The following is a 10,705-nucleotide window of genomic DNA, read 5'->3' as shown; positions in this document are numbered from 1 at the left end:
AAATGAGCAGAGGGCCTTGGCTCCTGGCTCTGCTGTTTCCTGTTGTCACCTGGGTAGGCTATTCAGCATCTCAGAGCCTCAACTTCCATTTGGGAGTAAGGGGATCATTAAACCGGTTTCTGGGGTGATGTAAAGGTTGAAGGTCATGTACTAAGGACTGTGTTTGGTGTTGACTATGCTCAGCACCAGGGCGGTGGCGGCTGCTTATATTCTGTGGAACCAATGTGCGGCTTGCTTTTTAGTTCTTCCTTCCAGAACTGGCTTTCTCTGAAAGGCTCCCCAGTGTCCTCACAGGTATTGTGTAGCATCCCGAGTCAGCAGTGCTCCCTTCTCCCAGTCTCTTGGCTCCTCCTGCATGGCTCACTTCTAACCTTCTGTGACGATGGGAAGGTCTCCCAGAAAGCAAGGCGAAGCCAAGCAAGAAAGACAGAAACCTATGGGTGAGAGCACTCAGCATCCTCGAGACACCTGTTTGTTGCTATTTGTTGTAAAAGTACTGATGCCTCCCCTAGCCAGCTGTAAGGGGAAAAAAGAGACTGGCCTGGTTGGAAGGGTAAATCCACTCTTGAAAATCAAGCTGTCCGCCCCTGCCTGGTCCTTTGGGCTGGTGCAGACACAGAATCGGTCTGCTCCGGTCCTGCAGATGATATGATAGTATACTTAAGTGACCCCCAAACTTCCACCAGAGAACTCCTAAACCTGATAAACAACTTCAGCAAAGTGGCTGGTTATAAAATCAACTCAAACAAATCAGTAGCCTTCCTCTACATGAAAGATAAACAGACTGAAAAAGAAGTTAGGGAAATGACACCTTTCACAATAGTTGCAAATAATATAAAATACCTTGGTGTGAATCTAACCAAGCAAGTGAAAGACCTGTATGACAAGAACTTCAAGTCTCTGAAGAAAGAAATTGAAGAAGATCTCAGAAGATGGAAAGATCTCCCATGCTCATGGATTGGCAGGATTAATATAATAAAAATGGCCATCTTGCCAAAAGCAATCTACAGATTCAATGCAATCCCCATTAAAATCCCAACTCAATTCTTCACAGAGTTAGAAAAGGAAATTCTCAAATTCATATGGAATAACAAAAAACCCAGGATAGCGAAAACTATTCTCAACAGTAAAAGAACTTCTGGAGGAATCACCATCCCTGACCTCAAGCTGTACTACAGAGCAATAGTGATAAAAACTACCTGGTATTGGTACAGAGACAGGCAGAAAGATCAATGGAATAGAATTGAAGACCCAGAAATAAACCCACACTCCTATGGTCACTTGATCTTTGACAAAGGAGCTAAAACTGTCCAGTGGAAAAAGTACAGCATTTTCAACAAATGGTGCTGGTTCAACTGGAGGACAACATGTAGAAGAATGAAAATTGATTCATTCTTATCCCCTTGTACAAAGCTCAAATCTAAGTGGATAAAGGACCTCCACATAAAACCAGATACACTGAACTAATAGAAGAGAAGGTGGGGAAGAGCCTCGAACACTTGGGCACAGGGGAAAAGTTCCTGAACAGAACTCCAATGGCATATGCTCTAAGATCAAGAATTGACAAATGGGACTTCATAAAATTGCAAAGTTTCTGTAAGGCAAAGGACACTGTCAATAGGACAAAACGACAACCAACACATTGGGCAAAGATCTTTACCAATCCTTCATCTGATAGAGGGCTAATATCCAATATATACAAAGAACTCAAGAAATTAGACTCCAGACAACCAAATTACCCTATTAAAAAATGGGGTATAGAGATTAACAAAGAATTTTCAACAGAAGAAACTCGAATGGCTGAGAAGCACCTAAAGAAATGTTCAGCATCCTTAGTCATCAGGGAAATGCAAATCAAAACAACCCTGAGATTCCATCTCACACCAGTCAGAATGGCTAAGATTAAAAACTCAGGTGATAGTAGATGCTGGCGAGGGTGTGGAGAAAGAGGAACACTCCTCCATTGTTGGTGGGACTGCAAGATGGTGCAACCACTTTGGAAATCAGTCTGGAGGTTCCTCAGAAAATTGGACATAGCATTACCTGAGGATCCAGCTATACCACTCCTAGGCATATACCCAGAAGATGCTCGAACATATAACAAGGACATATGCTCAACTATGTTCATAGCAGCCTTGTTTATAATAGCCAGGAGCTGGAAAGAACCCAGATGTCCTTCAACTGAGGAATGGATTCAAAAAATGTGGTATATTTACACAATGGAGTATTACTCAGCTATTAAAAACAATGAATTCGAGAGGTTCCTAGGTAAATGGATGGAACTAGAAATTATCATCCTGAGTGAGGTAAGCCAGTCACAAAAGAACACACATGGTATTCATTCACTGATTATTGGATATTATCCCAGAATCTTGAAATGCCCAAGATTCAACTCACAGGCCACATGAAGCTCATGAAGAAGGAAGACCAAGTGGGGGTGATTCGGTCCTTCTTAGAAGGAGCAACAAATTACTCAAGGGAGCAAATATGGAGACAAAGTGAGGGACAGAAACTGAAGGAGGGGCCGTTTCAAGACCACTCCACCTGAGTATCTATCCCATGTGCAATCACCAAAGGTAGAGGCTGATGTGGAAGTGCATGCTGATAAGAGCCTGATATGGATATCTCCTCAGAGGTCTTCAAGAGTCTGACATACTCAGAGGCAGATGCTCACAACTAGCCATTGAACTGATCATGGGGTTCTCAATAGAGGAGTTAGAGTGAAGACTGAAGGAGAGCTGAAAGGATTTGCGGCACCATGAGGAGAGCAACAATACCAACCAATCATAGCTCCCAGGGTCTAAACCACCAGCCTGGGAGCACTTAGGGAGGGATCCAGTGCTTCAGTTGAATAAGTAAGAGTGGAGGGCCCTGCTGGGCATAGGTAGAAGAAGAGAACCTTGACTGCATGAAGTCTGGATGCCCCAGGGGGTGGGAATTTTGAGGGTGGGGAGGTGGGAGTGGGGGGGGTAGATAGAGGTTACATCCACAGAGAAGAAGGAGGAGGGGTAAGGGGATAGGGGGTTCCTGGGTGGGTGGGGGATGGGGTAAGGGGACAACATAGGAAATGTAAATAAAACATCCAATAAAAAAAATTAAAGAGCTTAATTATTAGCAGAAAAAAAAAAAGAAAATCAAGCTAACATCCTTAGGTAAATATGCCATGCAAGTTTGAAGGGCTGCAATGTGTCATAATATTTTTCTAAGACTTGAAGGTATCCAATGTTAACTTAAGGACTGTAAACCATGCCATGAGCAATCTAAAATAAGGAAGGGCTTTTTTCCCCCACTCTAGAAATAGCTGCCAAACAGACAGATTCCACTCTATGACACTCACATGTTGTCAGCAGAGCCTCACACCCCCCCCCCCACTGTTCAAGAATAGAAGGATGGGTATGAAGTTAAAAGTGGCAGGGTGAGGGGACGCAAGATGCTCTTAAAACTGTATAAAACCCACTTGTCAGGGACAGAACCGTGTCTCCTGAGTTTCCGTCTAAGCCCCAGCACCTTAGCTTGTGACTATATTTGGAGACAAGCACTATGAAGAAGTGATTAAGGTAAAGTGGGGTCGTTAGGGCAGATGTAATCTAGCAGGATGAGAGGCCTTCAAGAAGAGATCATATCACTGACAAGCAGCAGAGTAAGGGGTGGCCACAGGGGACTCAGAAAGACAGCCACGTATCAGCCAAGGTCAGGACTGTGGAAGAAACTACAACTGCTGGCTCAGACCTATGAGGAAAAGAAATCTGTCTGGTGCCCAGTTGCCTACATTGAGAGGTTTTGCTGTACTGGTCCTAGCAGGCTTTGCACTTTGATCAGGTCTTTCTTAGTTTTTGTGTAGGGAACAGGTACACAGAAGCAGCCTGGCAGGCCACACAGCTAATGAGCAGAGATGGTCCCCTAACGTTTGAGTCTTGAATCCTGTTCTGTCTTCTACATAAGTTACTGAAGAGGGAGGGCTTGGCTTCTCTAGTCCATGTCCATCCTTCTGTATCGGGACTCTCTACCAGGGACCCAGTAGCCACTGGGACTCAGATAGGTGATGCTCACTGTCCTTCCTGTCCTCTGCTGTGATCTCTTTAGTCTTTGGTGAACTGCTTGTGGGAGCCTCTCCTCCTACTCCACCTTCATTCCCTGGGGACCTTACATATGGGTGCAGATTCCAGGAACTCTATCACTTCCTGGAGACCCCATCAGCCTTCCCTCCTAGCTCAGCTCCATTCCTTTCTGTCACCCACTGACCCACAGAAGCGCTCTCTGCTAGGGACCCCAGAGCCACCATACTTGTCTAGTACCAAGAGATGGCAATGGCAACCAAATAATGGAACACCCACTCAACAGAGACAGGACTAGATATCAACAGCAAGAAACACCTCGGACAGCAGAGCTCCAGATGCCTAACTGTCAATACAAAAGCATAAACGTGAACAGTCAAGATGATGTACTGCCACAAGAAGCCAGCAGCTGTGGTGCTGAAGATCCTGAGAAATGCAATGAAGCAGAAACACAAGACTTTAACATAGCAATTATGAATATGTTCAAGGACCTTAAAGAGGACGTGAATAAATCCCTCAATGACATCTGTGAAAATCCAGTTTAATGAAATAATGAAAACTATTATAGCCATGAAAGTGAAATTTAACAAATAAAATCAATAAAGAAAACCCAAAGGGATCCAGGGCTTCAGCTGAATACATAAGAGTGGAGGGCCCTGCTGGGCATAGGTGGAAGATGAGATCCTTGACCTCATGAAGCCTGGACGCCCCAGGGGGTGGGAATTTTGAGGGTGGGAAACTGGGAGTGGGGGGGGGGGAGGGGGGTGCAACCACCAAAGAGAAGGAGAAGGGGGGGTAAGGGAGTAGGTGGTCCCCGGGTGGGTGGGGGATGGGGTAAGGGGACAAAATAAAAAATGTATATAAAAAAACAAATAAAAAAATTTTAAAAAAAAAAAAAAAAAAAAAAACCAAAACCAGGAACAAAACATCTAGGAAATCAGGGGCACTATTTAAAGATCAAATCTACGAGTAGCCACAAGAAGCATATAGAACACCAATTATATAGGACCAGAAAATAAGTTCTCCACACACAAATTTCTTCAACAGGTAAACATTTTCAGTGAAGCAGGAGATAAAAGATTAAGGTACAAAAAAGTGACAGACTAAGAAAAGAATCAGGGAAAATTATCTTTCACAATAGCTTCAACACACATAAATACACACAGTCACATACACATACATACACAGAGACACACATACACAGACACACAAACACACACTCACATATACAGACACATACACAGAGACACACATACACAGACACACAGAGACACACTCACATATACAGATACATACACACACAGATACACAGACACACAGAGACACACATACACACACTCACATATACAGACACATATGCACACACAGATACACAGACACATACACACACACAGATACACAGACACATACACACATACATATACACATTTTGGGTTAACTCTTAGCAACCAAGTGAAATTTTTGCATAATAAAAAAATTAGAGAGTTTAAAGAAAGAAATTAGAGAAGATATCAGAAGATGGAAAGATCTTCTATGCTCGTGGATTGGTAGGATTAATATACTGAAAATAGCCATCCTACTAAAAGCAACCTATAGATTCAATGTGATCTCAATGAAAATCCCAACACAGTTATGTACAGAAACTCAAAAGACAATTTTCAACTTTATATGGAAGTATCACACAAAATCCAGGATAGATAAAACAATACTAAATAATAATAATAATACTAATAATGCCTGCCAGAGGTATCACCACCCCAAATTTCTAGATGTATTACAGAATTTTAATAATAAACACAATATGGTAATGGCACAAAACAGACATTCTGATAAATGGGATCAAATTGAAGACCCAGATATAAGTCTACACACCTATGAACACCTCAGTTTTGACAATGAAGCCAAAAAATACACACAGGAGGGGAGACAACATCTTCAAGAGATGGGTCTGGTCAGACCGGATGGCTGCAAGCAGAAGAATGGCGATACAGATCCATATTTATCACCCGGCACAGGACTTAACTCCAAACTGATCAAGAATTTAGCTTACGACCAGGTACTCTGAACCTTGTAGAAGGGCAAGTGGGGGGATAGCCTTGAACTCAGGGGGATAGCCTTGAACTCACTGCTACAGGCAATGGCTTTCTGAACAGGACAAGGATAGCACAGGCATTAAAGACAATTAATAAATGGTCCCTCATGAGACTGAAAAGCTTCTGTATGGCAATGGACACCATCATTCGGAAAGCAGCAGCCTACAGAGTGAGAAGAAATCTTCACCAATTACACATCTCCGAGATGGTTAGAATCTAGACTATATAAAGAACTGGAAAAACCCGAACATCAAGAAAACAAATAACCTAATTAAAGTGTGGAATACAGAACTAAGCAGAACGTCCCCAAGCATAAAACAACAAATGGCTGAGAAACACTTGAAAAATGTCCAACACCCTTAGCCCAGGGAAGTGCAAATTAAAACTACTTTGAGATTTCATTTTATACCAGTCAGAATGGCCAAGATCGTTAAAACATACGAAGTCACATGCTGGTAAGGACGCAGAGAAAGGGGAACGCCTATTCATTGCTGGCGGTCATGCAAACTTGTACAGCTGCAGTGGCAACCACTGTGATGGTTTTATTAAGGAAGCTGAGAATTGATCTACCTCAAGATCCAGCTAGAAAAAAAACCCAAAAACAAAACAAAACAAAATAAAACAAAACAACACCCTTCCCCCCATCATACTGTGTAAGGTAAAGCTTGAGCTAAAAGAAAACAAATATTGTATTTTTTTCCCTCTTATACATGGATGTTAGCTTTTGAGCCTTCATTGTGTATTCTATAATCCAAATAGCCACAGAGGTTAGGTATCTAGTAAGCGGCTTGGGGAAGGAGAGGCTCTCCCAAGGAAGGGGAAATAGAACATATTGTTACAAAGAGATAACAAAGAAATGAATAGAAGGATTAGACAGAGAAAGGGGTAGGAGAGAAAAGGAGGGAATATGTGATGAAACTAGGAGTTGTCAAGCTGGTTGCCTAACTAGAGGCTTCCCCGACACTGGCTAGCATTCATGATACTGAAAAGTGCTTTGCATGGTACATATCATCCAGCTATCAACCCTACAACCTACAACAGTGTGGGATACACTTGGACAATAGTGGTGCAAATGTTATGCGAGTAACCAACCACTTTCTGATTGGATTTTAGGTCCGCTCCATACAATGGAACCCGTACCTGATACTGCTAAAGTGGTAAGAACAGACTTGAGAATGGCCATGAACCCAAGTGGAAACCCACTACTATTATTCTGCTAAACGAACATAGCAATAAAATGACTCCTAATGAACATACTGATAGACCTGTAGATCAGTGGCCTTGCTGTGCCCAGCCATCATCTGAAAAGCTTCTTGCAGAAGATGGGAATTAACCCAGAGACCCAGAACTGGATAATGTGCACAGAGTGAGGCTTTGGAACACTCAGACCTGAACGAGATGTCTTTATCAAGGCCCTCCTCCTCAGGGATCAGGGATCTGCAGAAGAGGAGGTGGAAAGATTGTAAGAGCCAGAGGTGGTAGATGACTTCAGGGAGGCAGTGTCTTTGGGACACAGCAGGACTGATGCACATATGAATACACAGAAACTGTGGCAGCATGCACAGGGCCGGCACAGGTTCATGTACACACAAGGCCTGCACAGGTTCAAGCATCACGGCACCCTAGTACTAAGATAAGGAAGTGGACACAGGCTTCCTCCATCCCTAAACAAGAAGCTATCTGCAAGTGATATCTACTGGCAAAGGAAAAATTACTTTTTGCCAATGGAGTCTTACTGGGTATATTAACCACACTTAAGGGCATGTCCTGTGCCCAGGAGTCGTTGACCAGCACAAAGCAAACTTAATGGTATTTTTGTAAACTTTTCTCTCTCTCTTTCTCTCTCTCTCTCTTTTTGTCTTATGGGTTGTTTGCTTGTTTATTGATTTTCATTGTTGTGTTCCTCTCCCTCTCCCTCTCTCTATCTTTCTGTCTCTGTCTCTCTGTCTCTCTCTCTCTCTGTCTCTGTATGTGTGTGGGTGTGTGTGTGTATGTTTGTTTCTTGGGTCTTTTCCTTTGTTTTGGATGGCTTTTTTGTTTTGTTTTGTTTTTCAAAGAGAGATACCAAGAAAAACATAAAGTTGGATGGGTAAGGAGGTGAGGAGGATTTGTGTGGAATTGTGGAAAGAAAAAACATGATCAAAATATAAAATATGAAAAAAATTCAAACAAAACAGGAGTGAAGGCTCAGAGCCAGTGTTCCTTGGTTCAAATCCTGCCTCTGTCACTTCTGTGGTTTAAACTCACTGTGCTTGAGTTCCAGCATCTATAAAAAAAAGCTATAAAACTCTGCTTTGTTTGCATAAGGAGGGGAATAAATAATTTTAAAATGAACTGATGAATTACACATGAAATACTTAGTGCTCAGCTATGTGCTGTGTTTAGTAAATGCTGGCTAAGATGATTAGTGGCTTGTTGTTCCTAATATCATTACTGTTACTGAGCAATTCTCAATAATCCAGGCCAAGTATTTTACTTAACATATGATCAGTAAAGTGAAGCTCAGACAGACACAGTCTTAGAAAGCCACAAAACCAAGGAGCTGAGGCCTAGCCCAACTTGTTTCTATTGTTCTGGGAAGGTTCAGAGAAACAAATGCTGAGATAGAGGGTTTTATAACCAGTGGATTCGAGACTAGAGAGGCGTGTGGTAGAGATCACCAGGCAGCTACTACAGGAGCCAGGAGACTCATCCTGATGTCTTTTATACCTGGGCCCAAGATTATGGGGAGACCACAAACACGATTATGTGAGGGGAAGCGCCTGAGCAACAGGAGACTGACATGAAGTGAGAAAATGAGAAGGGACAGCTGCAGAAGTAAGATGGCTCCAAGAAAAGACACTTGCCCTGCAAGCCTGGAGACCAGAGTTCGAGTCCTGGGACCCACATAAAGGTGGAAGGAAAGAATTCTGATTCCACAGAATTGTCTTGACTTTCCTATATGCACTATAACATGCGTTCTCTCTCTCTCTCTCTCGTTCTCTCTCTCTCTCTCTCTCTCTCTCTGTGTCTCACACACACACATACCCCACAATCACACATGCATGCACAAGAACACTATGCACATATACAAAGATAATAACTAAAAATTAAAGCAACCTCCCCCCCAAAAAAATCTTGTCAGAAAATTAAAAGAAAACCCACCCTTCCTTGTAGGCTGAAGTGGAAGGACAGAGGATGTACCTCAAAACTCTAACTCTGCTTTGGCAAAGTTCTAGGAGATGAAGAATCCCAAAAGAATCCCAGAGAAAAGCAACTGATGGGTGTAGATATTAATAGATCTTTAGGAGGCTGCTGAAAATAGAGGCAAGCAGACGTGTCACGTGGCTGCTTTACGTAACTATGCTTCCAGGAACCACATGGGTCTCAGAAAAGAGAGACAGCAGCAGCAGCAGCAACCCCCAAACCCATCCCTCTGCCTCAGGAAGAGAGACAGGAGGAACTACCCGATCCCACAGTGGCTGGACCAGTACAATTTGGAGCAGTTTTGCAAGAACGATGGGTCGTCCCTGGCCACTGTTTACTGAGCACTTTCTTGGTGGCCCTGTCTCTCTCTCTAGCTTTAGGGTGAATGTGACACACTATAGCCTCTGCTTACATGGACTTCAGTGAGGTGGGGGCGAGTCCAACATTGCAAATGGAAGGGGTGGGGCTACCGACTGAGGAAAGTCCTCGAAGAGATGGGGGCATGGCCTTGAGAGCACAGTTTTTGGCTAAAGTCTGAGGTGGCTGCACCGATGAGGGGTCCATAAGATGAGACAAGACATGCAGGATTACTAGCAATTAACTAGGGAAGGAGGGACAAAAAACAGAGAAAATGTCCTAGCTATTGGAGAGAGTGAAAGGTAGAGGAAACGGTGGATGAAGACTGAGAAGCAGATAAGTCCATGGGGCCACTGGACCAGACCTTGGGCCTTGTAGGTCACAGAGGCCCTACCATCCCGACAACCCAACCTCAGGGTTACTGCACAGTGCACTATGGAACCTTCTGGACCAGATCAGGGCTCTTGGTCTACTAGAACACAGCAGCCCATAGAATCTTGTGGATCAATAACTGGAAAAGGAGTCTGGATTCCCTAAGATCAACAGAAATTCACGGATGGATTTTCATTCTTGGATCACATTTAAATTTTGAAAGGATGGTCTTGACTCTAGAGTGGAGGATGGCTCAGCTGCTCTGGAACTTTTCACTGGTAGCCTAGTTCAGGAGCTGGTCTGGGGGACCAAAGATGGCACCCGGACTTGGATGGTACAGATGGGTACAGAAACAAGCATAGTGGTATACGTGAGCGATAGATATGTGGAAAACATCCCTGAGGATAGTGAAGGACTTGAGTATTGTTGCAGTGGGGGGGGGAGCAAGCATTAATCCAGTGTCTGACTCATACTCCTAGTTGGATAGAGTTGCAAATACTGAGGTGAGGAAACTGGATAAAGGGGCAAGCTCTGGGCTGGATTTATGTCTGAGAGGAAATGGTGACAGGAAGTGCTGACAGCTACTGAGAAACCTCTTGTGGCAACACTACATGGAACTCTAGAGAAACCACAATTAATAAA

This window comes from Grammomys surdaster, unplaced genomic scaffold (assembly GCF_004785775.1).
Source record: "Grammomys surdaster isolate TR1022 unplaced genomic scaffold, NIH_TR_1.0 272, whole genome shotgun sequence".
Taxonomy (NCBI): domain Eukaryota; kingdom Metazoa; phylum Chordata; class Mammalia; order Rodentia; family Muridae; genus Grammomys; species Grammomys surdaster.
Note: the sequence above shows the minus strand (reverse complement) of the source record.